The 27,376-nt window shown below is 51.7% G+C and overlaps 1 protein-coding gene across 3 annotated transcripts in view; it reads right to left on the bottom strand.

Moving 5' to 3' along the window:
* The window catches only part of CASZ1 (castor zinc finger 1), a 150,191-nt gene extending 126,782 nt beyond the window's left edge, over nt 1-23,409 (bottom strand). For 2 of the 3 annotated variants that reach the window (XM_074334061.2, XM_019746785.3), the window contains exon 1: nt 23,276-23,409. The gene's annotated coding sequence lies outside the window, so the exon portion shown is untranslated. The remainder of the gene's footprint in view (nt 1-23,275) is intronic. The other variant, XM_088790113.1, reaches the window with a different exon arrangement.
* Between the last annotated feature and the right edge of the window lie 3,967 nt (nt 23,410-27,376).

Here is a 27,376-nt window from a genome sequence, read left to right on the forward strand (position 1 = left end):
CCTTACTTAGGAGATTTTTTTTATTACTATTACTATGGATTTTTGGTTCCCTGCTGTCTGCAGTTCTGTGTCCTTTCCGATCTACCTTAAGTTCCCCTTGGATTTATATATTTATTTTTGGGGTTGGTTTCAGGTGCTTGTAGTTTATCAAACAATCAGCCCTGTGAGGTACGCTGGGTGTTTCCAGAAATTACATCACAAAAAATCATGCAATTAAAGTGTAAGGGAAAAAAAAACATAGCTGTTGCCTAATTTTGTATTTTAATTAGCGACTTATTGTAAACGTAGACTTTTAAAATGGAGGCGCCTAAGCAAAGCCAGTAAACAAGTTTTCCTAATGAATTAATTTCACCTCTTCCCTCCTCCGTCTTCCCCTCCTCACCAGCCCAACTGTCATATTCCAGGTTTTCTTTGCCCTCCTTTTTCCTGTCTCACTTCTTGATCCATGCCCGACACGTATTTGAAAAAGAATGCCCCAAAATAAAATCGGAAACCCTGGCACCCAGGACTCCTACAGGAGCCCAGGCTGGCGTGATTATGGAAGAAGCCTCGAAACTGAGGTTCCTGGCTGAGGATGTAGCATGAAGTTTGCCCCTGTCCCCCTTTGCCCTGTCCCCAGCTGCCCTGCTTCGCTGCTGCCAAACCCTTGTCTGCTGGGTCCCAGAGATGCCTCTGCTCCTGCGAGTGCCCTGGGCTCAGGAAGGGAGAGAGAAAAGCCCAGTGCAGCGCTGACTGCCAAGGCAACGGGGAGCGAGTGGAGACGTGGGACATCTGGGCCCTAGCAGGTGAGAAGACGTAGAGAGCGAGGTAAGCTCTGGTGTTGTGAAACCCAAGGGACCTCGGGGTGCCTGGAGGAAGGAGGAGAAGGGGCATGGGAGGGAGAAAGCAGGGGGAGCCTGGAGCCAGGGAAAGAGAAGCCGCAATGAGAAGGGTCTGTCCAGGTCACATGGCAGCTCGGAGAAAGAACACATCCATCAGTCCCAGGCACCCCCAGAAGGGTAAGTACGTCCAGGCCACCACTGTTGGCCAAACTGCCATCATTGGTGTAGAGTCATGCCCCTCCCTTATGGAAAGTTCCCAGCTTGAAGGGCCAAGGAAGTAAGCTAATTTGCCTCTTTGAGCCTCGTTTCTGGGAAAGAAGTGTGAGGAGGGGGGGCAGCATTCACTGCTCTCTGTTTAGTCTTGAAGGGGAGACAAGTCTCGGATGTCCTACAGTAGGGAAGACCCCTGAAAGCTGCCTCTGCCCCACATCAAGAGTGGATACCATGAGCCCCTCCATTTCACTGTCCACTGGGGAACATCTGAGCCCTCCTGGCACCCTAGAGGCTAGGCCATCTTAACAAGGGCTGGTGTCTACCCAGAGCACTGGACGAGAGCACGCCTCCTCCTGCTGCTGTCATCTCCAAAACCAACGCAGAGACACAGTGGAGGAACAGGTTTGCTTTATGGCTCTCCTGGGGCGAGCCAGGGTATTTAGCATCCTGAGTGAAACCCCACAGTGGCCATTTTTACTCTGAGTAGGAGGAATCGTAATGGTGGGCTCAGGAAAGGCTGTCACCCCCCTACTCATTCCCATCTCAGACCATCTTCGAGCTGGGACCCACCTTGCCTCTGACACTAAGACCAATGTCCTACAGTATAGCAGATGGCCTCATGACCACACTGGCAGTGGGGTGGGGCACTCAAGAAGGCTCTGGAACACCTGGTGGCAGAATCCTGGGCCTCACTCACTAAGATTCCCAAAGAAAGGAAGGAGGAGAGGAAGGAACAACCAGAGAGGAAGGGGCTGGCCCTCCATGTCATCATGCACCGGTGGGAACCCAGACCCAACCCCACGACAGATCCTGCTCGGTTTCAGCTTCAATCGGAGAAGAAAGCTCCCATCAAACATGGGCTGGGCAGGGATGTGGGCACTGAGATTAGGAATTTGGAAAACCATCTGAGGAAGCTGGCCCTGGGAAGACAGCAACAGGATTTAATACCTTATCCTGGCTGTCTGGTAAACACCCTGAACCATCCCCGCACTCCGTTAGACAGCCTCGGATCCTCAGGTGTGCCGGCGACGGGCAGGTAGAGACAGACGTGGGCAGAGACAGGAAGGGAGGGAGTATGGGCCTGGGGGGAGGGGAGGGGGAAGAGCTGGCCTGGGAGGATAGGATGGGTGGCAGCCAAGCCAGACAGTCAATGAAACAGCTGACAGGTGCAGGGAAGGGGGGCAGGGAGAAGAGAAAGGTGAGCCGAGCAGGGGTTTGGGATATTTGGGGATGCCTCCGTCACCCCAGGGGGCTGAGTGGGATGAGAGGAAGGGTCAGAGGCTTATGGGCTAAAGTCCTAGGAGTTCTGGCTGCCTTTTCTCTCAGTTAAAGGGGAAATTGGGGAGATGCTATCTATGGGCCAGGCCACAGGCTCCCCCCAGACCAAACAGGACAAAGCAGCAGGTGGGGGGCTAGCTTCCTGGACTTACTGTGGCCACCTATGAGAACTGTCCGCTGGTGTCCTTTAGGGCCACACTCTCCCCAACACACAGACACCTATACCCCCTGCTGAAAAGAAAGTCAAATCAATCAAAATGGAGCATCCTTCTATTCCAGGCTGGAGCTGACGCGTGACAATAAGCGCTGAGAAGCAGCAGGGAGGGTGGAGAGCAGCCCTGGAGCTGCTCAGAGGGGCTTCAACTCTCCAGAGGTGTTTTGGGGAGCATTAAGTGTAGATGAGTAGAAAAGAGGTGCCCAGAGTCCTGGACATTCGGGGACAGACCACCTTAGCTGTGATCCCAGCACAGAGGCTGAGCTTAAAAGGCACTCCCCCAGGCCCAAGTGGGCCACACCACTAATCCTCTTTTCCCATTTCCGTCTGCTCCTTGATGTAATTACAGTTTTGGATTGAAATGCACCCGGAGTGTGACCCCCCCTGCCTGATGCACCCTCTGAGTCCATGGGCACACACACAGCAGTGTATCTCCATGTTCTGAGAGACTCATAAACCATCTCAAAAGCTGAAGGATGCACCACGTTTACATGTTCTCGACTCGCTTCTTCAGTGACACCCGCAAAGCTGCCCTGGTCATGGCCACCTCCACCAGCTCAGGTTTTCCCTCTCTGCCCCCTCAGCTAGGGGCCCAGAGTAACCAAGGCCTCCTGTGTCCCCAGCAGCGGGAAGGAGCTTCCAGCCTGGTATAGGGCTGGGCTTAGAGTCCCTTGCCTTCTGCACACTCCCTAAACCCCACAATCCCAAGAAATCTCATCCACAGCTCCTTGACCCAAAAGGAAGCCAGAAGGCCCAGGTGGAAAACTTTCTTGCTCCAGCAATAACCACATGGGTCATTGGCCCTGCTGTTGGAGGCTGGCCTGACCCTTGGAGATTCCCACCACCCAAGTCTACTCCAAACACGACCCTGTGGGCACTAGAGGAGCCACTCTCCTCTGCCTCGGTGCCAAGGTCCCTACTGCCCACAGGCAGAGCGCTAACACCCAGAGTTCACACTGTCTGCAATCAAGGGAGTCCTCAAGTGTCTCCTGCCACCATTTCTGTTCCAGTTTCTCGCACACAATCTCTCCTCCAGTTTCTCAACTCTGGCCTTGCCAGTATCAACAGTTTGAATCTTTACATTAAGAAAACACACACACACACTACTCCCGGATGAGGGAGAGAGAATACACTGAGAAAAAAAACCCACAAGACCTAGTGTTGGGGCTGGAAACCGGTGTCACCGGCTCACCATTTCCCCCACATCAGGCAGGTGGCCAGAGAACCCTGGGCAATACATGCTACAGACCTCGCCAGACATTAGAACACTTGTTCGGGTCCCTACCTTTGGAAGCTGGTCCCCCAATGCATCGCTTCAGGCCACTGCTGCTGATAATTTTTCAGAGATAAACAAACCGGTTTGGATAAAACAAGAACCAACCTGAATTCTTCACCCAAAACTCAAAATGAAACTCTCCGATCACCCCTTTCCATCCCTTCTCCACCTGGCTATGCCATCATCCAGTTCCCCAAAATTCAGAAAACTGTATTTTTGTTTTCCAGTTCAGCCCAATAGCCTTTTTGTTCCCAACACTATCATACCTGGGACCGTTCGGGCCAGCCTGAAGGGATGCTGGCTTATTCAAAATGTCCTGCTTCCAGTTTCTCAAGTATGCCGGGGTCTGAAGGCAGAACAGAGAAGGGGAAGGAACATGCCTGGGAGCTTTTGCTGGGCTCGTATCTGATCTGTGCTCTTTTTCCCCTGCTCCCTTTGGGGCTCAGGTCTTCCTTCCCTGAACCTATCACGTCCCTCAATCTACAGCCCCTTCAAAAGGAAGGAGGGGTGTGGACTGGACATCTGGTGGACCCCTGCTTTCTAGGAGCAGAGGAAAGAGGTTGCTCAGTTCCCCTTGGGGGTTACCGGGTTAATCGAGGCTCGATGTCAGGACAGGGTGGAGGCCAAAGGGCAGAGGAAAGACACGGCCTCAAGGGTCCCCCTGCAGGTTCGGTGTGTGACATGCCTACCTACCACCAGAGTCACTTGTGCCTGACACACCCTCACCCATCGCCCCATCGCCCCCAATCAGGCCCCCATGTCCCCCCAGCCTCTCCGTGGAGCTTTCTCTGCTTTCTGCCCTGAGCTGGTCTGGAACCTCTGCCAGGGCGCCCGCCTCCCAAGTCCCCATCAGTGGGGTCTGCTCAGTCCCTGTAGCTAATTTACACCCGTCAGGGTTTAAAATAGCAGAGGCATAAATGAAAAGTCCAATTTCTTCAAATTTGCATTGTAAAACCATCCTTCAACTTCCTTGAAATAAATTTTACTATTTTATTAGTGCAAACAAAATGGTAATAAAACACTAATACAGCGCCTTGTATCCAGGGGAAGAGCTAAAATTAACATAGAGCGAGCAGTGTTTGCTATTACATTCAATTACCTTTTTACTTGAGATTTACATTCTCATCCCCTTAATCTCCATAGTAGTGGCTTCAAAATCATTCCTGCCAGGCTCTGCCCTTCCGGAGCCCCCACAGCTGGAAGCCAGGCCTCCTGCCCAGACGGTGCTCACCCCGGGCATCACGCCTACCCCTTTCACCACTGCTGCCTCTTGTCATAGGTACCACTTCTCTCCCCCGCTCGTAATTCCCTCACGTCTTGGCCTCTCAGTACTCGGCAAGTTCCAACCAAAGGGCTCTGACACAAGCCGCATTCAGACACACAGTTATCAATAAGCAGGTGCAGGGGGCATGGGCCAGGGGCCCGGCTCCACCAGCCTGCAAAGGCTCTCCCTGGCATAAGAGAGAGGCAGGGAGCTCATGGGCGCCCTGAGGAAACTGGCATCTCTGGTTTGACAGGTTGTGGGAGAGGGTTTGCTGCATGGCACAGCTGGGAACTCTGGATTATGGCAGGACGCTCAGCCATTCTGAAGTGGGAAGGGTCAAGGAACAGCAGAGTTTAGCCTCTTACTCAATCCACAGACAGCAAAGCTGAGGCCTCAGGAAGGGGCTGCTTGCGGGTCACAAAGGTGGGGCTAGAACTTCACCATCCAGTGCTCTTTCCTCAACAGAGACATGACCTAAAACCAGAGGACCAGTCACCCTCAACCACAGCCACAAAGCATCTGATCCTCCAGGAGAGTCCGTTGGTCTCCTGGAAGCAGGGGAAAGCAGAATTCCCTGTCTGAAACTGGTCATGTGATCTGAGCCATCGGGGGAGATGACCTTGTTTGCAAGCCCAAAGGACTCTGTCACTGACTAGCTGTGTGACCTTGGACAAGTGACCTCCCCGCTCTGGGCCTCAGTTTCTTCATCTGTAAAACAGGCACAACAATCCTTGTGCTGCCTTCTCGGGCATGGTCATGATGACTGGAAGATCAAGAAGGCAGATTAAAAGCCCACAGAGCTCAGAAACTCGACAGTGAATCCGTTCCCAAGATGGCCTCGGTAAGGGGGTACACAGGAGCACCGGAGTAAGGGATCGTCATCAAGGCCTCGGACGTGGGCGTCTGAGTTCTAGGCCAGCTCATCTTAAACCTCTGCGGCTTCGCCTCTAACTCACAAGCCTCGTTTCTCTTACTGGTCAAACTGCTGCCAAAGACCTGGATTATTCCACAAAATCCTTTAAACGAATTTTGAAGAAAGAATTCATGATCAGCCCAGGGCCCAGACTGCTCACAGGTTCACTAGGAGAGCCGTTTGGGGCAGGGGGACAAGGTGAGACAGGGAAAAATACATATAAGGCCCCCTAAGTTTTACTCAGCCTGGCTATTTTAACCAGGAAAAAAAGTGCTTAAGACTGAAGGGGACAGAGATGGACGCACAACCACGCACAGTCACATGTACAATCACTCACAATCTCACATACACAACCACACATACGCAATCACTCAGTCTTACTCACCCAATCTCATATACACAGCCACACACAATCATTTACATAATCTCACACACACAATTTCACACACATACAATCATTCACACAATCTCACACACATTCACACAGTTACACACAATCACTCACACACAATCATTCATACACTTCCACACAGACACAACCATACACACCATCACACATATTCCATTCCTAACTCTCCCCTCCCAAGACATTTCTTCCTGCATCTTCAAGTGTTGTCCAGTGGACACTAGGAGAAACGTTCTGGTCTAAACCCCTGATCACACAGAATTCTGAGTCCCAATAGAAGAGAGCCGCTTCTGGGACCCCAGGAGGTAGGAATCTTCTTTAAACCCAACCGGAAATGAGGGCATAAACTGTTGGCAGTTGGGCATTACTGGCCAGAACAGCCAAGCGAAATATCCGCGTTCCCCAGAGCCCAACCTGGCTGTCCTTGCTCTAGCACTTTCTGCTGGGCCCCTCTACTCCCACCCCCATCACATCGTGGCCCAGAGATGAGCATCACGAAATCGCTTTCATGTTCCACAAACAAAAGCCAAAACCCACCGCAAGAAGCCCCCCATGCCCATGCCCAAAACATGAGGCCTTTTATTTGGTTCACACCGGTCCTCTGCATTTTCCCCTCATTTTCTTCTCCCCCCTGGGGAAACAAAAGAAAGTTTGTTGTTGAGGCGCAAACGTTTCTTGGGCCTTGTCCGAGTTCTACCTTGTTTTTCTTTTCCTTTCTGTCTGCCCCCCTACCCCCACCCCACCTTCCCTGCCTCCCCACCTTGAATAAATAAAGCGCCTGGAGCTGGCACAGGCTGGTAAGGAAAGTACAAACTATCTCTTAATTTTCTAATTTTTTTTAACACGCTGGCCTAGGGTTTTGGGCAAAGGACATAAGCTATTGTTGAACAGCACAACACGAAGGTCTGAGTCACCGATACGCCTCGGCTTCTAAAGATCTCATAGGTTTCTGTGGCTGGCACAGTCGGTGAGCTCAGCACCCTGCGGGGGCCGTGGGTGCAGGCGCCCTCTCGCCTGGCACGGCCCCGCCCCCTTCCCTCCCCAGGGCTCCCTACTGGGCCTACACGTTGGCTTTGTTGGTTTTTAATCATAGGGGAGAATTTAAAGAAAATGTTGTGAAATAAAAAACAAATCACCGTGGTCCTACCACTCTAATGCTATAATTTTCATTTCAGAGGATTACCTTTCAAGCTTGGTCCATACGCATTTGTGATTTTTATATAGTTTCTATCACAGTGTTCACAACCCTTGGCCTTTGGCGGGTTTTTTTGTTTGTTTTTTTCTTTCTCTCACGTAATAAACATTTTTCCATGTTTCGAAATCACCTTCGGGATTATTACTTATAAAGGTGACACCGTATTTCTTCCACTGTGTTATTCTTGAGCTAATGCTATGAAGCAAGCATGGGGGACGGGGTCCAGGGAGAGCCCTCACCAAGGTGGGGGGTTTGCCTGACTGATCCAAATCACCTTGGACTTGGCGTGTGGACCTGGAGGACAGGCAGGGGATTCCACCAAACCCCTGCCCATCCTGTAGCTGGCCACGAATGCCCCTGCCCTTGTGCCCAGAGAGACGTTGGTTACGGCAATGGCCTTCATCCTCACGCTGACCTTCACCCTCACGAGCTGCACTTCCTCTTTATAAAGCGCCCTGGCAGCAAAAGGCCCATGACAACACTCCATTTTTATATCTGAATATCTCAAAGCACTTAGCAGAGACTTTCATTTTCTCATTACCCCAAGGAGAGGAGGTCATTCGGGAAAATGGTACAAATATTCCCATTTGTCAAAAGCAAAAGGGAAGTGAGTTAAAAGGAAAAGTCTACCACTTAACGGAGCAAAACCAACCCAGGAGAGACTGCAAGGGTCTTTTTCGCCTCCCCATTCACCCAGTTTGTTTTCCATGCAACTTCAGGAACCTCATTACTGAAAAGATGGCATGGGGCCAAAATCAGGTTTCCATTTTGCTGAGAATCAATCACCTTCAGTGGTCCCAGCTCAGAAGACCCTCTTACCTCGTCGTGGGTCTCAACCAAAACCATATTCTCTTATAACTATAATTACATAAAATGCATACATATAAAGATATACAGTCACCAAAAGGAAAAAGCACCAGAAGGAAGTGCACTAAATACTAAACCAGGAAGTGTTAAAATAAACTATGGGTGAATTATTTTCCTTTTATTATTTTCAAAAACTGTTTAAAATATGGTTCTATTTTCCCAGTGATGGAAAGAAGCATGTATTTCAGTGTCATATCAACCTGCATTCAAACTCCGGCTCTCCTTTAACAAACTGGGTAAACTCAGGTAAATTACTTAACCTCTCTGAGCATTATTTCCTGACTGGTACAACAGGAAACCGAACCACTACCTGCCTGGTGTCTTTCAATCCTACAGAAAGTCACAGCACAGCATTTGACACCTAATTGGTGCTCGGTAAATGTCTATTTACTTCCTCTTTTAATAAAATGAAAATGTAAAATCAACTCAGCTTGCTTGCTGTCCCGTGAGAACAAAGCAAGACGCCTTACCTGTACCCTCTCCAATTTTATCCACATCCTTTCAGCCTTCTCCGCCCCACTGCTCACCCCCCAGCAAGCCCCCAGCACACAGACCTCAGTATGCTGATCCTGGCTCTCCTGTGAGTCGCCTGGAGGGTGAGGAAGGGGCTCTGGGACGAGAGACAAGCCCCTTTGTGACCTCCTCCACCTGGACAGGCCCAGGCGAGCTCCTCCAGGGAGCAGCCAGGGCTCGTGCAAGGACTCGGAGGACACACAGGGCGATCCCCAGGTTTGCACCTTCCTGGCAGCCGCCCTCCAGGAACAGGTGCCAGGCTGCAAAGGCCACCTGCTCCTGGGGGAGGGCAAGGGCCACGCTCTCGGCTGCTGAGGAAAAGCCAAGGAAAACCAAGATGGAAGCAGCATCAGGAGTCGACTCCTCGCTTGGCTAGGTAGGCCAGGCCAGGCCAGGGGCTGCCACCTCAGGGGTCCAAGCCCAGGCCTGGGCATGGCAAACCTCCTCCCTGCTCCCTCCAGGGCTCTGTACTGGGCTGACATGTTTGCTTTGCTGGTTCAGCAAGTATGCTTACAGAATTCTGGGGGACACAGCCTCTGGGCGGGGGCTCCAGGCTGGCCTTGGGCTTCCTGGAGCCTGAACACAGGGACAGGCCTGAACCCCACATCTTCCCACCTTCCTGATGACAAATGGATAGAAAGAAGTAGTAATAGCAATAGTAACAAGAATAGCTACCTCTTGTTAACATGTTCCAGGTGCCTTACCAGCATTATTTCATTTAACCTTCACAGAAACCCCATGCTATAGGCACTATTGTTATTCCCCTGTTACAAATGAGGAAACTGAGGCTCACAAGGGGTAGGGATGTGGCCAAGGTCACAGTACTAACAAATGAGGGAGTGGGGATTTGAACCTGTGTACTTAACCACTGTTCTATGCTGCCTCTGCACAGGCCACTCTCCCAGCTAAACTCCTAAAGCAACCACACTCCACCAGGCCTTTTCTAGAAGGGGAGCCCCTGGCAGGCATCCCCAGCCACGGGAGATACATATACCCCCAAAGAGCAGGCTGTAATTCTGCCCAAATGAATACTTCTCCTTGCCTCTTACTCCCCAGAAAAAGGAGAAACTCTGAACCTCCACCCAGAGAGGGCAGTCAGGCTAAAGAGATGCCATTTTACAAATACGGGGTGATGGGAGGCTTACCTGCAAGGTGGCAGTATTTTCCTCCTTGGCTCTCTTGAGAATACTTAGGTGGGGAGGTAGATCCTTGCCATGGATCATGGTCAACGGCCAGGTACAAGGAAACATCTATCGACCGATTTATGGGTTTAGACGTGGTAAGAGGAGGAATACGGTGGGGGTGGGGGCAGGGACAGGGCCCTGGGCATACGGAAACCCTCAAAACTGTAAGCTTTCTTTGCAAACCAGCGATGACGCCGGGTCAAAATGGTAGACCCTTTCTTTTAAAATTAAACTAGGTCTCTAATGGGAGGCTGCATGTGGGGAGGGCCCCTGACAAGGTCCCCACAGCATGGACCCCCAGCTCCCCAAGTTGCCAGCGGCAGGTCCCATGAAAGCTGGTGGAGCCCAGCAGAGTGGGGGCCGGGTGGGCCACCCGGGGCAGACAGGCTCCAATCATGCTGAGCACAGCACATCGCTTCATTCAGGAACCGAGAGTAAAATGTACAGCTGGGTCTAGAGTTGATTCAGCCCTTAACTCATTCGGGGATCGCTGGTGGAGCCAATGAGGCGACGGGGAGGGGGGCACAGCGACCTGGGGGAGGGCGTTAGGCCATCCCGGGGGAGGGGGGCAGACTGGGGCAGCACCCCAGCTGATAATGTTGATACATACAAAAAGAAATCATAATTCTTTTCAAAACGCCTCGAAAAACCACACAAGCATTGGGAGTTTCGGGAGGGACGAGTGAGCGTGTGTTAGGTGAAGGGGTAGGGGGTGGGGAGCTTGTTTTCTACCCACTGCCAAATTCTCATTTACTGTCAGCTCCTATCCATTTGGAACTCACTGACTCAATTGCCTTTTCACGGGGAAAGGAGCCTGCACAATGCAGGGGACTTTTCAGCTCCACATTAGCACACAGGGCACTGGGCAATGTCCGGGAATAAACACACACGTCCCTCCCGGAGGCCATCGACCCCACCCCCACCCCCAAACAACACAGTCAGCCCTGCCAGGGCCACATCTGCTCTCCCCTACTTTACTACTTTGGGGTTTATTTCCAATGCAGTTTGGCCAGTGGAGAAGAGTGTGTGTGTGGGGGGGGCACACTTATATGTGTGTTTGAGGGGTACGGGCTCTAACTCACAAGCAGAAGGGCCTGCAAGACTTCGTTTTAGGGCACTTCCAACTCTTGCTTTTGCCCAGAGAAAGGAGGGATGGGGCGAGATGGAAAGAAGGGCTCTATAATAGGTTCCCAGAAGAAAGGGACTGGGGGGGCAGGGGGGCTCATTTAAACTAATTCTGGAAAGTGTTGATTATGGAGAAATTGGCATTTGGTTAGGGAGTGTACCTAAGAACTTGGCAGCCACAGAAGCTCTTCAATAGTCATTATGAAAATAAAATCAACAATTATACAAATAATTATTATAATAACGGTGGTCCCCACTCTTTGCCTGCTCACTATATGCCCAGCACTATACTAAGTGCTTACATTCACTTACTCAGCTATTGACCACAAGGACCAATGAGGCAGGTACTGTTTACTGTCAGCCCAATTCCACCGGGTCAGAGAGTTAAGACCCCTGCCCAAGGGCACAAAGACCGCAGGTGAAAGATTTAAACCCCCTTCTGCCTGACGCTAGACCCACCTCATCGCCCTGCCCCAGGAGAGAGGAAACCCTCGGTGCAATCTAAAGACGAGGCAGCCCAGCACCACAGAGGCCGCGGCACCAGGTAGGGAGTGCCCTTTGACATCTGGGTGCTTCTCTGCTGCCCAGCCCCCACCTCGGTCACTGACCCGTGGGGCCCATCCCTTCAGCCCCAGCTCTGAGGGAAGCAGCCCTATGACAACGCTCCCATCCAATAGAACTTTATGTGGTGACGGAAATGTTCATCATTGGGGCTGCCCAGTACAGTAGCGACCAGCCACATGTGGCTAGGGAGTCCTCGAAATGTGGACAGTTCGGGGAAGAACTGAATTTTTCACTTGATTTCATTTAAATTGCCACGTGGGCTAGTGGCTACTGCATTGGACAGTACAGATCAGAATCCCTCCCAGCACAAGAGCTATTGTGGAAATAAACTAAAAGCATCAGAAGATGGAAGCATGGCCCACCGAGGCCTCCACCTCAGCACCAAGCATCTCCCCCACTCTGCGATGGCCTTTCAAAAATCACTGGCCTGCCTCCAGCTTATCTGTCTCCCTTTCTCCCTTCTCGCTTATCTTTCTTTCTTTCTTCCTTTCCTCCCTCCCTTCATTCCTTCCTTCCGTCTCTCCCTCCATTTCTTTTCCCTTCCTTTCCTTCCATCCTTCTTTTATTCCTTCTCCCTCTCGCACTCTCCCTCGCTCCCTCCCTCCCGCTCTCTCTTTCTTAGAAAAAAGCATCAGTTTAATTAGATAAATCCTCCGAGCACGTGGCCTGGAGTCCGTCATGGAAATTAACCTGCTCCCAGATCTCAGATAGTGAAACAGGAACCTGGGTGTTTTGGCATAGCACAGTGAAATGGGAGAGGCCGATGGAGTTTCATACACCTCATCTTCCATAAGTGCCCCTCGCCCCTGCAGTGCTCCCTGCTCCACAGCCCCTATGCCCTTGCCTTCTTAGGTCACTGCCTCCGGGCTACCTCTGACTCTTCTCCTGCTCCCCCCAGCCTGGGGAGTGCCCCCCTGAGACTGGATCCCCAAGGGGGGTTAGTGTGTGGGCACCTCAGTCCCACATAAGACTCCGCAGTTAGCTCCCGTCACCCGGGGCTGGCCTGTTACTCATCTCACGGTCATCTCGAAGCCCCTACTGTGTGTTACTCATTGGGCTAAGCGTATTCCATGAAATAATGCTCAAAGTCGAATTTCAGCAAACGTTAGCTATGATTACTGTCCTCTACTTAAAATTCTCAAAAGGTAGGAATTCCAATCCCCATTTTACAGATGTGGAAGCAAAGGATTAGAGGAATTAATCTGCCCAGCTGGGAGAAACACGATTCACATGGGGCTCAGCCTGACTCCAAACGCACACGCCTGACCTCTGCCAGCCACGCGGTCTCCATCAGAGCGGAGCCTATACACACGGGTCTCTGGGGACCCCCCCAGCATTCAGCATTAAGCTCTCAGGCTGAGCAAACACAGTCAGAGGCCACAAGCACCTTTGCACCGGTTCCCAGGGTCTGCCCCCACCCCAAACAGCTCCCCCGCAAGCTTCAAGAACACCAATCTGGCCACAATGGGAAAGAGAGACCCAAGGCCCCTGCCCCGTTTGAGGTCTGACTCCAAAGATGGGTACAGTCTGTTTCTTGTCCTCTATGACTCATTATCCAAAATACCAGGAGGACCTGAAGGCAGCCCAGAGAGGTAAAACACAAAATCCAGAATTTCCAACCCACAAAACAGCACCCCATACCTACCAGAGTCCCGCCCCCAGATATACAGAGGGAGAGCTCGCCCCACTCTTCCATCCACAGTACACGCTGGGGGGCAGTAAGTGCGTCCCCACGTGGGTCCAGAATACACAGGGGCCAGGCCTGTTCTAAACACTTCACATGGCTTAGCTCATCTAATTCTTACATCAACCCCACAAGGTAGGTACTGTTTTCCCCATTCTACAGATGAGAAAACCAAGTCACAGACTACATAACTAACTGATGTAAGGTCACAACTCAGCCCCAGCTAACTGGCTCCAGAATGCATCATCTACAACATATACAGCTCCTCAAAGAACCCATGGCTCAAAACAGATAACTACACCCCACATTCTGAATGGGATCCCCCCACTGCCTAAAAACAACCCCTCGACTCAGCCCAAGCTCCCAATGATAAGGGAACTAAGCTGCAACCTGATACGAAAATGAAACCCCACACCACACACTACATCCAGGCCCTTGGCTTTCTGGAGTGGAATTCACAGGGGTCCCCTTTGAGACTGATACCATTTTATATAAAACCGGCTTACCTGACATTGGGGGCACTCTGCACTTGACAACGCGGCCATGACAAATTCTTCATTACGCTTAATTATTTCAAAGGTCTTTCAAGTTACGAGCCCAGCGGACCATCAGGGCAACCTTGTGAGGGTGGTAGGGTCAGAGGCCATTTGATAAGAGAGAAACTGAGGCCCAGAGAGGTCAAATGACTTGCCCAAGGCCACACACTGATTTACTACAGAATTAGAACTACACTGGGGTCTCCTGATGGCTGCAACAAGACCTCAGCGGAGCTCTGGACCACCCAAGTCTCACCCCATCCCAGCATCCCAGACCAGGTCTCCCTAAGGATCAGATTTCCCTGAAATTCCCAAAGGAGCCTCTGGGACTAGTGGGCCCGGAAATGGCCCTCACATAGCAAGCTGCACAGCTGAGCTCCCCGAGGGCAGGGGGGGCGGGCAGAGCTGGAGACGCTGGCACAGCCCCGTGGGTACTCTGCCAGCAATTAGTGCTGGGGAAGGGTGCCAGCCTGGCAGAGCTAATCCCCCACCCCTTCTTCTCATTTACACACACACACACACACACACACACACAAACACACACACACATTCACCCACCCCGAGACCAGCAGCAGAGGCAGCGCAGCTTCCTTTCGGTAAATCTCATCAGCAAGGCACACACAGGGCATGCAATTTGGTCATTACTGCTTTTAAACAACAGAAGAGCAGAATCTACCCGCCATTAACCCGTCCTGCCCTCCCTCTGGGCTTCCCACCAGCTCAGTCACCAGCCTTCATCTCTAACTCCCACGCACCCCCTTTTGCATGCTCCCCGAAGTTGATTTCCAAAAGAAACATAGAGTTAAAAAAAAAAAAAAAAGCAAAACCTGACTATATTAAGTCAAACCTGAAATGTGTCTCCCTGCCCACCTCTGTCCCCAGAGAAAACATTCCATGGTTCGGACATGACCTTGGCTAAGACCCTTCCCCAAACATCCTCGGAATCTTAGAGTGCCAGCCAGATGCCGGGGAGGCTGCCTTTGGCCTGGAGTGGGGCGTCTACCTGAGCAGGTGTGTTTCTTCAGAGGGGAACGTGCGTGTGGCCCTGATCCACCTGCGGTGGGGTGGGGGGGGTCCTGTGTCGCGTCTGACTGCTCTCCCAGCACTGAGGCAGGCAGGGGAGGGAGTGGCAGTGATAACTGATTTTGCCTCCTCACTGCCCCCCACCCCCGCTCCCCGACAGTCCTGGAGAATTGGAAGGAAGCCCACCAGAGCAAGGGACCCTAGAGGGTCCTTAGCTGGGTTTATAAGATCTGTGAAACCCCTTAAAGTATAAGCAGTATTTATGCTTATGAGATTTTTTTTATTAAGAGGATTCTCACAGGGGGCACATGAACTCAAAAGGGGAAGAAACAGAGTCACCACCACCCCCACCGCCCCACCATGGGCTCAGCAGTGTCTCATGCCCAGGTGGCAGAGAACACAGCATGGGGTTCCAATCGTCCCTCCTGCAAGTGGCCCTGACCAGCTGCCTCCCTCCATGGGAGCTGCCCCCAGCCTCATCCTCGCCTTGCCTGGGAGCTGGTCCCTGGAAGCACCAGCCCAGGAGCTGTGCCACGGCCCTGGGCCCGTCCTCCAGGGCTGCCCGCAGCCCCAGCAGAGGACAGGCACAGCAGAGCCCACCAGCGGGGAGGAGAGAGGACGCCAGCGCTCCTCCAGAAAAACCTCACAGATCCTCTAAGCCACCTAGTGTCCGGAGCTGAGCTCTGGCCGCTGTTCTGTCCCTCTGGCTTCCCAGAGAGGACAATGCAGGGGGCCCCGAAGGAACCTGAGGCCCGGGGGCAGAGGCTGAGCTGCCTGGGGAGACGGAGCCCAGGAGGAACAGCCCAAGGCAGGGCTGACCCACAGCACATATTCCCATCACCCATGCTCCTTGCCCCAGCAAGACACTCTCTCCTGGAGATCAACAGTGTCATCTCAGACACACCGTCTGGGCTGGGCTCCTCTGGGTGCCCCCACCCCAGCCTCCAGGCCTCCTGCAGAGCCTCCCAAACCCTGGGCCTGCCACTCCCCCAGGGCCACTTGAGCCCCCACCTCCCACCCTCCTCCTCTGCTCTCTCTTTTCTCTGTGTCCTCAAGACTCTTCTCACCTTGAGAAGTGTTAGGATTACCCAGCATTTACACTCAATGCTCTTCTTTATTCCTTAAGACTTATTAAGAATGATAATGAGTTCCGAAGGAGCCACAGTCTCCCTCCCTCTCTCCTTCTCTCTCTCCTCTCTCTCCTTCAATCTCTCTCTCTCTCTCTCTCTCTCTCTCCCCCTCACCACCCCCCTTTGCTCTCTTTCTCTACGTGTCTTTTCTGCCAAAGACACACAGGACAAATCCAGACCAAAAGGGAAAAGAAATTCCAACAACATGGAACGAGGGCACTTGAGGATTTATATTCAATAAATCCTTCTCTCTTCTTTCCTCTCCTTAGTTGTTCTCAATCAGTCAGATTAAAAATAAAACACCCCCTTCCCTTCCCACCATCCAGGCCACCCCCTACTCTGCTGGACTTTGAGCAGGGGGAGCGGGAGAGGGCCTGGCTTGTCTGCACAACCTCGTTAACGTGCAGCTCTTAAACGGTTGATTAATTTTTGCAGAATTTACGACAGGCTTTAGCTCTGTACCCCCCCTCCAACACCGTGGCCTCAGAACCACAGTAACTTAACTTGGTGAACTTGAGGGGGGCAGAAATGGGGGCCTCTCCCCCGTGGCCTCCTGTGGCTGGAACCACGGGCAGGCAGCCTGGCGACAGACAGAAGACACAGATGCCAAAGGCCAGGCAGAAGACAGACCCGCTAGTGGATCAGCGAGGCACCCACCGGAGAGATCACCAGGCAGCCAGAAGCCACAGCTAACTTTTGGCTATTTGGGACTTTCTCATTTCAAAATAAGGAAGCCTTCAGAAAGTGGGCAGAGCAAAAAGGAACCCTCAGAGCTGGCAAGGATGCCCGCGTTCGCGTCCACCAAGCCATACCACGCATCTCGGCACAGGGACCAGCCTTAGCCGTCTGCCCGGCTGCCCTTCAGAGAAGGGGAAGAACAGATCCTAATGAAATTACGGGTTTTAAAATGTCTATAAATTAAATCTCTTTCTCTCTCTCTGTGAATCTCCCCCTGAGCTCCCTCCTCTACAAGGCTTGTTTGCCTCTCCTCCGTTCCCTGTGCTCATGTCTGTTTTTCTGATATAGACATCAAGAGGTTACGGGCTCAATTACAACTCCGCTGGAGTCTCAGCATCAGACTTGCCTGGCCTTCTCTTCTCCTCTTCAGAAACCAGATACCAAATAAATCTCTCTCCTGCTTTATATTTTTATTTTGAATGCCAAAAGCCAAAAGATTCATTCAGTTGACTCACAGCCTTTTTTAACTTACTTCACATGGGGGGGGGAATATCCTTTTTAATTGTGTTGGAGTATAAATATAATATAAATGCTTTTCTCTGTATCTCATTCCCCTTTCTTAAGGATATACACAAAACCTTGGCTATACATGAAATTTCAAAAGTGGGGGGCAGACTATAAATGTGTGTAATTAACACGTGTCTGTTGGTAGGGGCAAAGGAGCTGCTGGAGAAAATCCGTTGGACATCTAGTATATTTCTCAAGTTAAGGGATCATATCAGAAAGCTTCTTGTTAGCAAAAGGTCCATTTGAAAAGGGTGGGACATAAACGGTGATTTTTTTTTTTTTTTTTAAGGAAAACATTGCTTCTACCTTCCCGACTAGCGTCCCTAGATACAGAAGAGAGACAGGCTGTCTATAACATTTTATAGCCTCAAAAGCCACCGCCCACCCCCCAAAAAAGTTTAAAAATCCAAGTTACAGTCAATCATCATAGCTCCTGATCCCTGAGAAGCAGAAACCAGCTTGGAGTTGTAGGTCTAAGGGTAAAAAAAACAAAAACAAAACCCCACCATAATTCTGGAAATATTAACCAGAGGGGATTCCAAAAGGTACTTTTCCAGGAACAAGCACTTGAGACAAAGGCTGGAGAAAGCTGAAGTTCAAGCCTTAATCAAAAAGAAAAACTTTGTCTTTCCAATTAACTAGACTGGGAAAAAGAAGGGGTGGGGGGGACACATTACTACCAACTCATTAATTCTTTCCTGTAAACAATTTAATTAAATTCTGCTAAACACAGGAGAAATACTCATTTTGGAGTGCTTCCCCCCCACCCAAAGGCAAATTCCTCCGGGTTACTCCCCCCCATGCCAACACTTCCCCGGCTGCACAACCTTCAAAAATGGATTTCCAACCCAGTCATGGACTGTGCTGCTCACGGCTGCAAGAATGACAGCCTCATATGTCTGAAAGCTGACACTTCAGCTTTTAAAAGAAATGGGGAAAATAAGCTGTTGACTCCTTGGTTAAAGTATTTTCTTGTTCTAACTCATGTTCTTATGTCACTGGGCTAAAAGAGAGAGAGAGAGAGAGAGAGAAAGAGAGAGAGAGAGAGAGAGAGAGAGAGAGAGAGAGAGAGAGAGAGAGAAGAGAGAGATATGACTTTCCTTGAATGATCTGTTTAACCTAAGCCAGGGGAAAAAAAAGAAAGTCATTAATTACTTATGTGAGCTATTGCTTCAGAAAGACAATAAACCTGCCCGGTCGCCATGGATATGACATATTTGCTCTGAAAACAACACAATAATTAGCAAAGGGGAAAGATACAAGGAGAATATGCAAACTCCTGAGTTTAAAGCTACAGTGCTCTTTTCTACGTTTAAACCTCTGTTCTGTTTGCAATCCAAATCAAACAAATTTTTAAAATATAGCAAAGGGGGAAATAACTGGAATGGCTCCTCTCTGAGCTGAGCTGAGAAGTAACACCCATTCCACTCCCTTCCAAAATAAAATAATATAAAAGAGAACCAGGATGGCAGAAGGAAAAAAAAAGTCAACAATTGTCTCTGTTTTATTTCCTATAGCAGGGGTGGAGTCTGAGGTTTGTTTTTTCTTTCTTTCTTTTTTTTTTTTTTTTAAGTGTGCTCTTATTTAGCATTGGACCTTCTGGCCAGATATAAATTTATTTATGAAAGCCAAATGCCCTGTGTGTGGCTCACCCCTCCCCAAAGTGAATGGAAATGGACAGGGGTGGAGGTGGGGGGCTCAAGTTAGAAAAGGAAAGCAGTATACTCAGAAAGCATCAGCTCCAGAGAGGGACATCCACTCCCCCCACCTCCAGGAAAATGGAACCCGGGCCTTACTTTAATATTAAAAATGCATTAAATGGTTTTACCTACAACTTAGTCCCAAAGGATCATTAGGAAATGCAATCGCTTTGTATCATATCTGTCAGTGTGATAAACATCGGCATTCAGAGTAGGTTTGCAATTTTTCAGAGTGTCACAAACCAAGATAATTTTTTCTGCCTTATTTTCTTAATTCACTGTACCCACCTCCCTCATAGTCACAAATCCACAGAAGACTACCTGAGGAGAAGAGAGGAAGAGAAAAAGTTGATATATTCTCACACACCAGACAGAGGTTACTGACATTTTCCTTAAAAGTAGGGAAATTGGAACTTTAAAATATTTGGGTATTTAAAAAGAATTAAAGCACTCCATTAAGTTTGAGTAAAAACTCTTCCCTCTTCCCAGAGGCTAATTTTCCAAAAACAGATGGTCAGGATCTAAAAGAGAAGCAAATATACCTCAACCCCCACAGGCAGAGAAATCTAACTTTGAACTTCTTTTTAAATTAAAAGGGGGGGGCAAGATAAACTATTAATAAGTATGAAAAATTAGCTGAGCTACAAGTTTTGTTTTTCTTATTCAAAAAATTCTTTAAACACAAGGGCAGCAGATATAAAGGAGAGGTTCACATTTGACTGACTTCCTATTTTTTTTAACAATAGTTGTGTTTTTTTTTTAGATTGGACTCTTTGATCTTGAAAGAATTTTGCTCTTATATGATGGGGGAGAAGGGGATGGTGGTGAAATGATCTGTTTTAAATGATGATGCAACCTAGGGATCAAAGCCTTCGCTTTCTTCTAGCCATAATAAGCTGTACTTGCCACAAAGCGTGAGTATCCCGGCTCCTCTACTTGGTAAGAAGGAAATAAAATGCACCGAGACTCAGAGAAAGACGCGAAGTCTCTGCAAGGTGCAAAGTCTAAAACAAAAAACAAAACAAAACAAAAAAGAGGGAGGCACTGCCCCTTTAAACGTTTTAGTGCATATGGAGTTTGATTTCTGAAAGAGATCAGTTTAACATCTCCATAGAAACCAGCAACAGATTATCATCAACAGAATAAATAACTAGTCTAATAAATTAAACAGAAGGCATAAGATCGCTGGAAACCTGATTACTGAAGTTCAACAATATTCCCCATAAACTCCTGTTAACCGCCTCTAAGGTGGCTAACAAGATGGGGAGGTGGGGGCTATCTCTCCAATTATCCGGGTTCCGGGGAGAGAGACAGTGGCCGCTGCCGGGAGAGGAGAAGTTACCCCACCCTGCCCTGCAGAGGGTCTGAGAGCTCGAGGGAGGGCAAACCATTAAGCGAAGTTTGGGAAGTGGGAAAGTGGCTGGGCGTCGGGAGAGGTAGAGCGAGTCGCCGGAGATGGCGCGGGACTCGCCGCCCTCCCGGGACGCACCGCCTCGCGGCCACCAGGGCGCAAACCCAGAGCTTTGCGCTCGGGCACCGAACAGCCCAGCGCCCCCTCTGGGCACGTGGAGCGCAGCCCAGGCGCAGCCCCCGGGGACCAACTACCCCCCTCACCACGCCCCGCGCAGCTGCTCCTGCTCAGCCCGGACAGCTCCCTTTAGGACGGCGACGTGCGTAGTGTGTGTGTGTGTGTGTGTGTGTGTGTGTGTGTGGTGTGTGTGTGTGTGCATGCGTGTGTGTGTGTGTGTGTGTCCGCGCGCGCCGTGGGGTAGGCGGGGGGGGGGGGGTCGCACCAATTTACCGGGAGATCTGTTTTCCAGTCCCATAGCACGCTGTCACCGCGCTCCTGTACCAACTTACAGACCTCCTAAATACACCAACTTTGCCCATCGATTACCCTAGACTTTTCCCCCTCGCGGTCCCCACCTCTTTGAAGTGCACGGGGTGTTGGCGGGACAACCACACATTCTGAGGGTCTTGCCCCCAGACTACGCTGGGGCAGCGACGCATAACCCCCCAGTCGCCCCTTGATCCATCCAGGTTTGGGGGAACTCCAGGCTTGTTTGAGGGGTGTTTTCGTCGCTTCCCTGGTGGACAAATCATACACACCCGCACACGCACCCTGGGCCGGCTTCCCGAGCTGAGGCTGGTTCAAGAGGAACTTGTGCAGGGAGGAACTTGAGGGAGGCCCCTGCCTCCCTCCGCACTCGTCTCCTCCCCCAACTCCGGACCCGGGTAGGGGATGACTTGGAAGAAGAATCTGCACCCACCCCTTAGAGAAAAATCTATTATTATTATTTTAATCTACGCCCCCAAAGTGTCCCTCGCGCCGTGATTGACGGCGCATACACCTGTTCCTCTCGCCGAGGAGCTTCCAACGCTGGGGACGGACGTTCGCCCAAATGCTCCGCAGCGGCCCAGCGCCAGTCCGCCCGTCCTCTCCGGGCCAACCCCCGTCCGCCTCCCCGGAGAGCCCCTGCTCGCACCTTGCCATCCTAGCGGCCGCCCCCCGCCCCTTCCAGGCCCGATTCCCCAGCCCGCCCGCTCCCAGCCGCTCTGGCTTCAGAAAGAGAGAAAGAACAGAAAGCAAAACTTCCTGGCGGCCGACGGCCATCAGCTGCACATTCTGCAAATGCCACCGAGTAAAAATAAACCGGCCGCCGCTCCGCCCGGCCGGCTCACCCCGGACGCACGACTCGGCCCCCAGCCTCGAGAGCTCCCTGCCTATGGGTCCGGCCGATCCCCCATTCCCGCGCGCCCCCTGGAGCCCCGCTCCCCTACACTCTTCTGCCAGCCATCATGCGCTCCTTTGCCTTGAAGCTCGACCCCAAGTGACCAGGTGGCCCGGCCCTCTCCCGTTTGGTGCCCCCATGCTCCCCACAAGCCACTCTTCTCTCTGTCCTCCGCCTGGTACCTATTTCAGGCGCGCGTCCCTAGACTCAGGGCTCCCTTTCCCCAAATGCTGAGCCGCGAGGTCACCCTCAGGCCATCCTCGGGGTACAGACCCCGCCAGCCCTCTTCCACCGCGACTGAGCCCCCTGGGAGCGCACCACTCCACCCTCCCGCGGGCCCGCCAGCCCAGCGTCCCATGTCCCCGGACGCAACTTCTCTCCCAGCGCACACAACAACCGCGGCAACTCCCCCCGAACTTTTCCTGGGACCCAGGAGGATTCCGGCCGACAGCCTCACGGTCCTGAGCCGGTGCGCCGGCTCTCTGTGCCCACAACTGCCAGCATTGAGCCCGGGGAGGCTGAGGTGGGGGTGGGGGTAGTAAGGAGAACCACTTGCCGCGCCCGGAGCAGCGCACTTGAGACAAACTTCCCAGGCACAAATGAAAAAGGGGACGCCGCTCCCCCATCGAAGCAACCTCTTGCCTTCGTTTTCCCACCCGAAGACACCCCTGGGCACCCTGCGCCTAAGTGAACACTGCCTACCTCTGCTGGTAGCACCTACACTCTGGTATTGGGGCACAACAGTCGGCTGACGGGGTTCCCCATCCACCCCTTCCCCAGAGCAAAGTCTTGCAAAGTCACCCCAGGCGCCCCTCACCCCTGCCTCCTTCTCGGCCCTGGAGAGCTCACAAACCCCTGCAGCTGTGGGGGGGGGGGGGGGATTGGCGTAGGGGGAAGGAGTGATAGCCCGGTATTGGTGAGCACCTGCCCCCCCCCGGGAGCCCGCAGAGCAGGGGGCGCCCCCACTCTATCTGCAAAGTCTGCACTCGTGCCTGGCACCTCCCCCTCTTCTCCCCTACCCTTCTGCCCCCTCAGTTAGAGTAAGTGACCCCCAGGAGCAGCAGCCCTCCCCTCCCCCGAAGCCGCGCGCTGGGCATTCCCCTGGCCACAGCGGGCGACGCGCCGCCCCGCGCCCGGGTGCCAGCCCTCCGTGCCCCCTGCCTCCCGCACGGCCGGAGTTGGGTGGCAGCCGCCGCGCGCAGGCAGGCTGGCTGGCTGGCTGGCTGGCTGGCTCTCTCGCTCGCTCGCTCGCCCGCGCCCGGCTGCAAGCAGCAGCCCTGGGGGTGGGGGGCTGCACCGGGACAGGGGGCGAGGCGCGGAAGAAACCTGGGAGGCCCGCGGGGCTGAGGGGCGTATGGGGGGGCGCGTCGGAGGGAGCGCCGAGTCTCTTACCTGCACTTGGGGCGGCTTTGGGTGACTTTCCAAGTCCGGGGGAAAAATGTGTGTGTGTTTGGGATGGAGCGCCGCGGGCGCGCATGCGCTGCCCAAAGTTGCCGGATCCCGGATTTTTCGCTCCCAGTCTCCGCTCTCGCCCGCTGTGATTATGGAATTCTCCGCGGCCGAACGGGCGAGTGGGTGGCATGTAAAACCCGGGCCGGATCGCGGGGCCGGGCTCCGCTCCACCCTCGCACCCCCAGACCTTCCCCTCCCGGTTTCTTCCCACCCACTGCCCGAGCTGAGCTCGGCTTGCGCGCGCCCCGAGGCGCGGCCTGCCTAAGAGCATCTGAGCACACGGCTCCCTTTTGCGGCTGGAGAAGCTTTCTACACTCCCCAACTGAGTGGAGCTGAGGCTGGGGAGAAGAGAGACGGGGTGGGAGTGGGTTACTTTTCACCTGTTCTGAACCCCAGAGAGCCGGTCGGCTTGCCACTTTTCCTGAAGAACTAGCTCTTTTCTGCAAGTTAGAATGTTAGGAACGTGATGTTCTCACTGTTCCATATCCACTTTGCACTTATTCTTTGCAAGGGAGTTTTTCATTCAGTTAGTTGTGCAAAAAATAAATCCTTAAGTGAGCAAGACAGACCCTGAAGAATGAAAGGTGGGGAGGTTGTGCAGATAATGAACATTAAAACAAATGAAGAATATTTCAGAGAGTGAAAAGATCCGTGAAGAAAATAAAACAAGGCAATAGGATAAAGAGTGTCTTGGGAGAGCTAATTTCTCCTCCCCAGGTGAAAAAGGAGGGCCTCTTTGAGTGGGGACTTTCATACTCTATTAGAGAAAACCCTCTTTTCTCTCTTGGCCCACCCTGCCACCTCCCAGTTGATTTGAGGTGGCCACACCAGGCTGAGCCTGGGGGTCAACAGTGGCCCTCTGCCTGGTAGCCCTCTGTCCTGCCTTTCTTGGCCAGGCCATCCCCATCCCAGGACTGAATTAGTCACTGGACCCGTTTTCCCTTCTGAACAAGTACAGGATGCAAATAACATCAGACCTGAGAGAAAGGAGGAAACACTCAGAGGGTGAGATAAAGTGAGGAACTGACCACGATAGTAAACCAAACAGCTGAAACGATTAGTAGAATAAACGAATAAAAATTCAAAGAATGACCCACAGCTTTGAGACGTATTCAACAGAACGCATTGAACTAAGCAAAATGCCACAGGCTGGTAATCATTGTTGCAGGCTGGTAGACTTTGGGGCCTAATCTGCAAGGTTTCAGCAAAGCCTCTCAGAACTGGAAGTGACCAGAAGCCTTGTATGGTAATTGTCCAACAGAGACATCTGCTGGGATGCATTCCATGTCATGCCTAAGCTGGAAGTTAATTGGTGCATGGATAGAGACCTGAGACTCTTTGGCCCTCTGGTCCTGAGGTGGCCAGGATTTGCCTTGTCCCCTAAAAAACCCTCCAGATTTGGGGGAGGAGGCTCACGCATCCCACACCCCTTAGAATTTGAGTGTTCTCTACTTGTTTCAGCCTAGCTGGGAAGAAACCAACTCAAAAATAGAGCTTGCGTCCTTACCACCTGGAATGCGTCTGGGATGAGTTCGGGGTTTGTCCACATAAGAAGACCAGATTTGGGAGTGAGGCACATCTCAGGTTCATTGAGTTTTCTCCCCGCCTCATCTCCATACCTCACAGTCCCCGTGGACCGCTGACCCATTCCTCTTTGTTACCACACACCACCTACCCCCATCAACTCAGTTCCCTGCAATTGGCTGCTGGCCTATAGGTTCTTATGCCTGGTGACTCAACAGAACTCACAGCCCCAAAGATCTCAAGTCCAACCCTGCATTCTGCAGAAGGAGAAATTGAGGCACAGTGAGAGGTAGTGACCTGAGAAGAGGCAAGAAAGGAGCTTCTTCCACTCCCGGGCAGTATGGTTAATGGCTTGGGCTTTGGGTTCACGCCCCAGCCACTTATCAGTGGCATTTGAGCCCTCTGTGCCTCAGTTGTCTCAACAGTAAAATGGGGAGTAATAATAGTACTTACTGCCTGGGCTTGATTTGAGAGGCTAAAATGAGTTAATGCAGGAAAAGTGCCTGGGCCAAGATAGTGATCGATAAATGCCAGTAATTGTCATCGCTCCTTGGGACATCCAGGGCTCCCTCTGCTTCGCGTTGCTTCCTGTCCTCTCTCCCTTCCTTCTTCCCCTCTGTCCTTTTTTCCCCCCTCTAGCAACAGCTCACACTCATCCACTCATCCAGCAGGCATGTGCTGAGCCCCGATGAGGAGCAGCTCCTTACCAGGGCTGGGGAGACACAAATGAACTAGCTAGGCCGGGCCTCTGAGGAGCTGGCTGAGGAGTTTGCTAGTCTTTCCCCTCCCCACTTCCCCACTCTAAGCCTCCCCTCCACTCGCCCCACCCCAACAGCCACATCATACCCACCAAACTTTTATTAAAACATTTATTCTTCCCTCCATTTGTTCTCAGATACTTCGCAATTCTCCCATCCCCCAAGGAGTCTTTCTCCTCTGAAGAAACCTCACTGGGATGGGGAAGCTGGAAATGGTGTCAAGGGCTGAGAGGAGGGAGCAGGAGATTGGGGTGAAGAGAAAAGAAAGTCTCCTCTTTCTTTTCAAACTATCACCCCTAACTCAAAGAAAACATAATTAAAACAAAGCTAGGGGCCAGGAGAGAGCACCACACCCAAATAATAGCCTGTACTCTCTTAAGCCTCTCAGTGCCTTGTTCCTCCCTCCCAAGCCCTTTACAGGGACTAAAATCAGAGATGCTCTTTTCCTCATTTGCTTCCTTTTAGCATTTCCTGAGCTTTCCCTAAAATAATACAAACTCTTTCCCACGGTCAGCAAGATCTGACCACTGCCTGCCCCTGGACCTCACCTCCTTTCACCCTCCCCTCAGTCATATTGCCCCCATCACACAAGCTCCTTGCTGTCCTAGAAAACACCAAGCTTGTCCCTACCTCAGGGCCTTTGCACTTGTTCTCTGTGCCTGGAATGCCCTTTTTGCAGCTGCTTCTGTGGCATCATTCGGGTCTCTGCTCACATGCCACCTTTTTTAGGTGACATGTCACGCTTTCTCCCTAAAATACCTCCCCAGCCTTTCTCTATCACTTTACCCTGTTTGAGTGTCTACAATGATTTTGTTTATTCCTGTGTTCCCAGATTTCCTGTCCAGCTGCCCCTGCTAGAATGGGAGCTCCTTGGAAGCAAGGACTTTGTTCTGTGTCCCCTCGTGTCCTCAGCACCTTAAACAGTAGCTGGGACATAGCAGTCCTCACTCTCTGGGAGTCAGGCAATGAATCAAGATAAGCCTACATGGTCCCTACCCTGAAGGGGCCTATGCTGTAGAGAGCTCCTAGGACAGTGTTTGGGGGAGGGAGGAGGAGCTGGTCCAACCCAGGAGTTGCCAGGATGGCACAGCGGCTTTGCTGAGTTTTCTACTCCCTAGCCTTTGGCCAGGAGTTAACAGTGGGGAAATACAGGGCTCTAATGAACTGTATCCCAACAGGGGAGGCTGCACAGGCAGGAGGGGAAGCGGGGTCAACTAAAGACTCTATTGAGGTACCTATCTAGCCCGCTGCCTCCAGGTGGGCTGCATATGATCCAGCCCCTCTCCCATTTTTGTCTCCAGGGAGACTTCAACCTTCCACACTAGACTGTGAGCTTCCTGAGGGTTGGGTCTGTGCCTTTAAGGCAGAAGTCAAGGAGACAAGCACAGTATTTGGTACCCAGGAGACTCTTGGTGATTGATGGCTGAACAAATAAATTTAAGTCTACCTGTTTATGTAATCGGGAAAACCTTGAAAGTAATCACAGTTCAGCTTCCTGGTCAGTTTTTTGATTTCTAGTCCTTTGTAGTGATGGAAAGCAACACCTAATTGTACACTAATAATTATTATTTACTAACTGGTGATCATGTGCCAGGCAACATGCTAAGTACTTGCATTATCTTATTAGACCTTCACAACAACTGTTCAAGGTGGTTGCTATTATGAATATACCCATTATACAGATGAGGAAACCAAGGCACAGAGAATAACTTTCCCAAGGCTGAGCTGGACTATCTGACTCCAGAGCCAATGCTTTTCA

Source organism: Rhinolophus sinicus, chromosome 14, assembly GCF_057876585.1.
Source record: "Rhinolophus sinicus isolate RSI-liver-muscle chromosome 14, RSI-T2T, whole genome shotgun sequence".
NCBI classification, from domain to species: domain Eukaryota; kingdom Metazoa; phylum Chordata; class Mammalia; order Chiroptera; family Rhinolophidae; genus Rhinolophus; species Rhinolophus sinicus.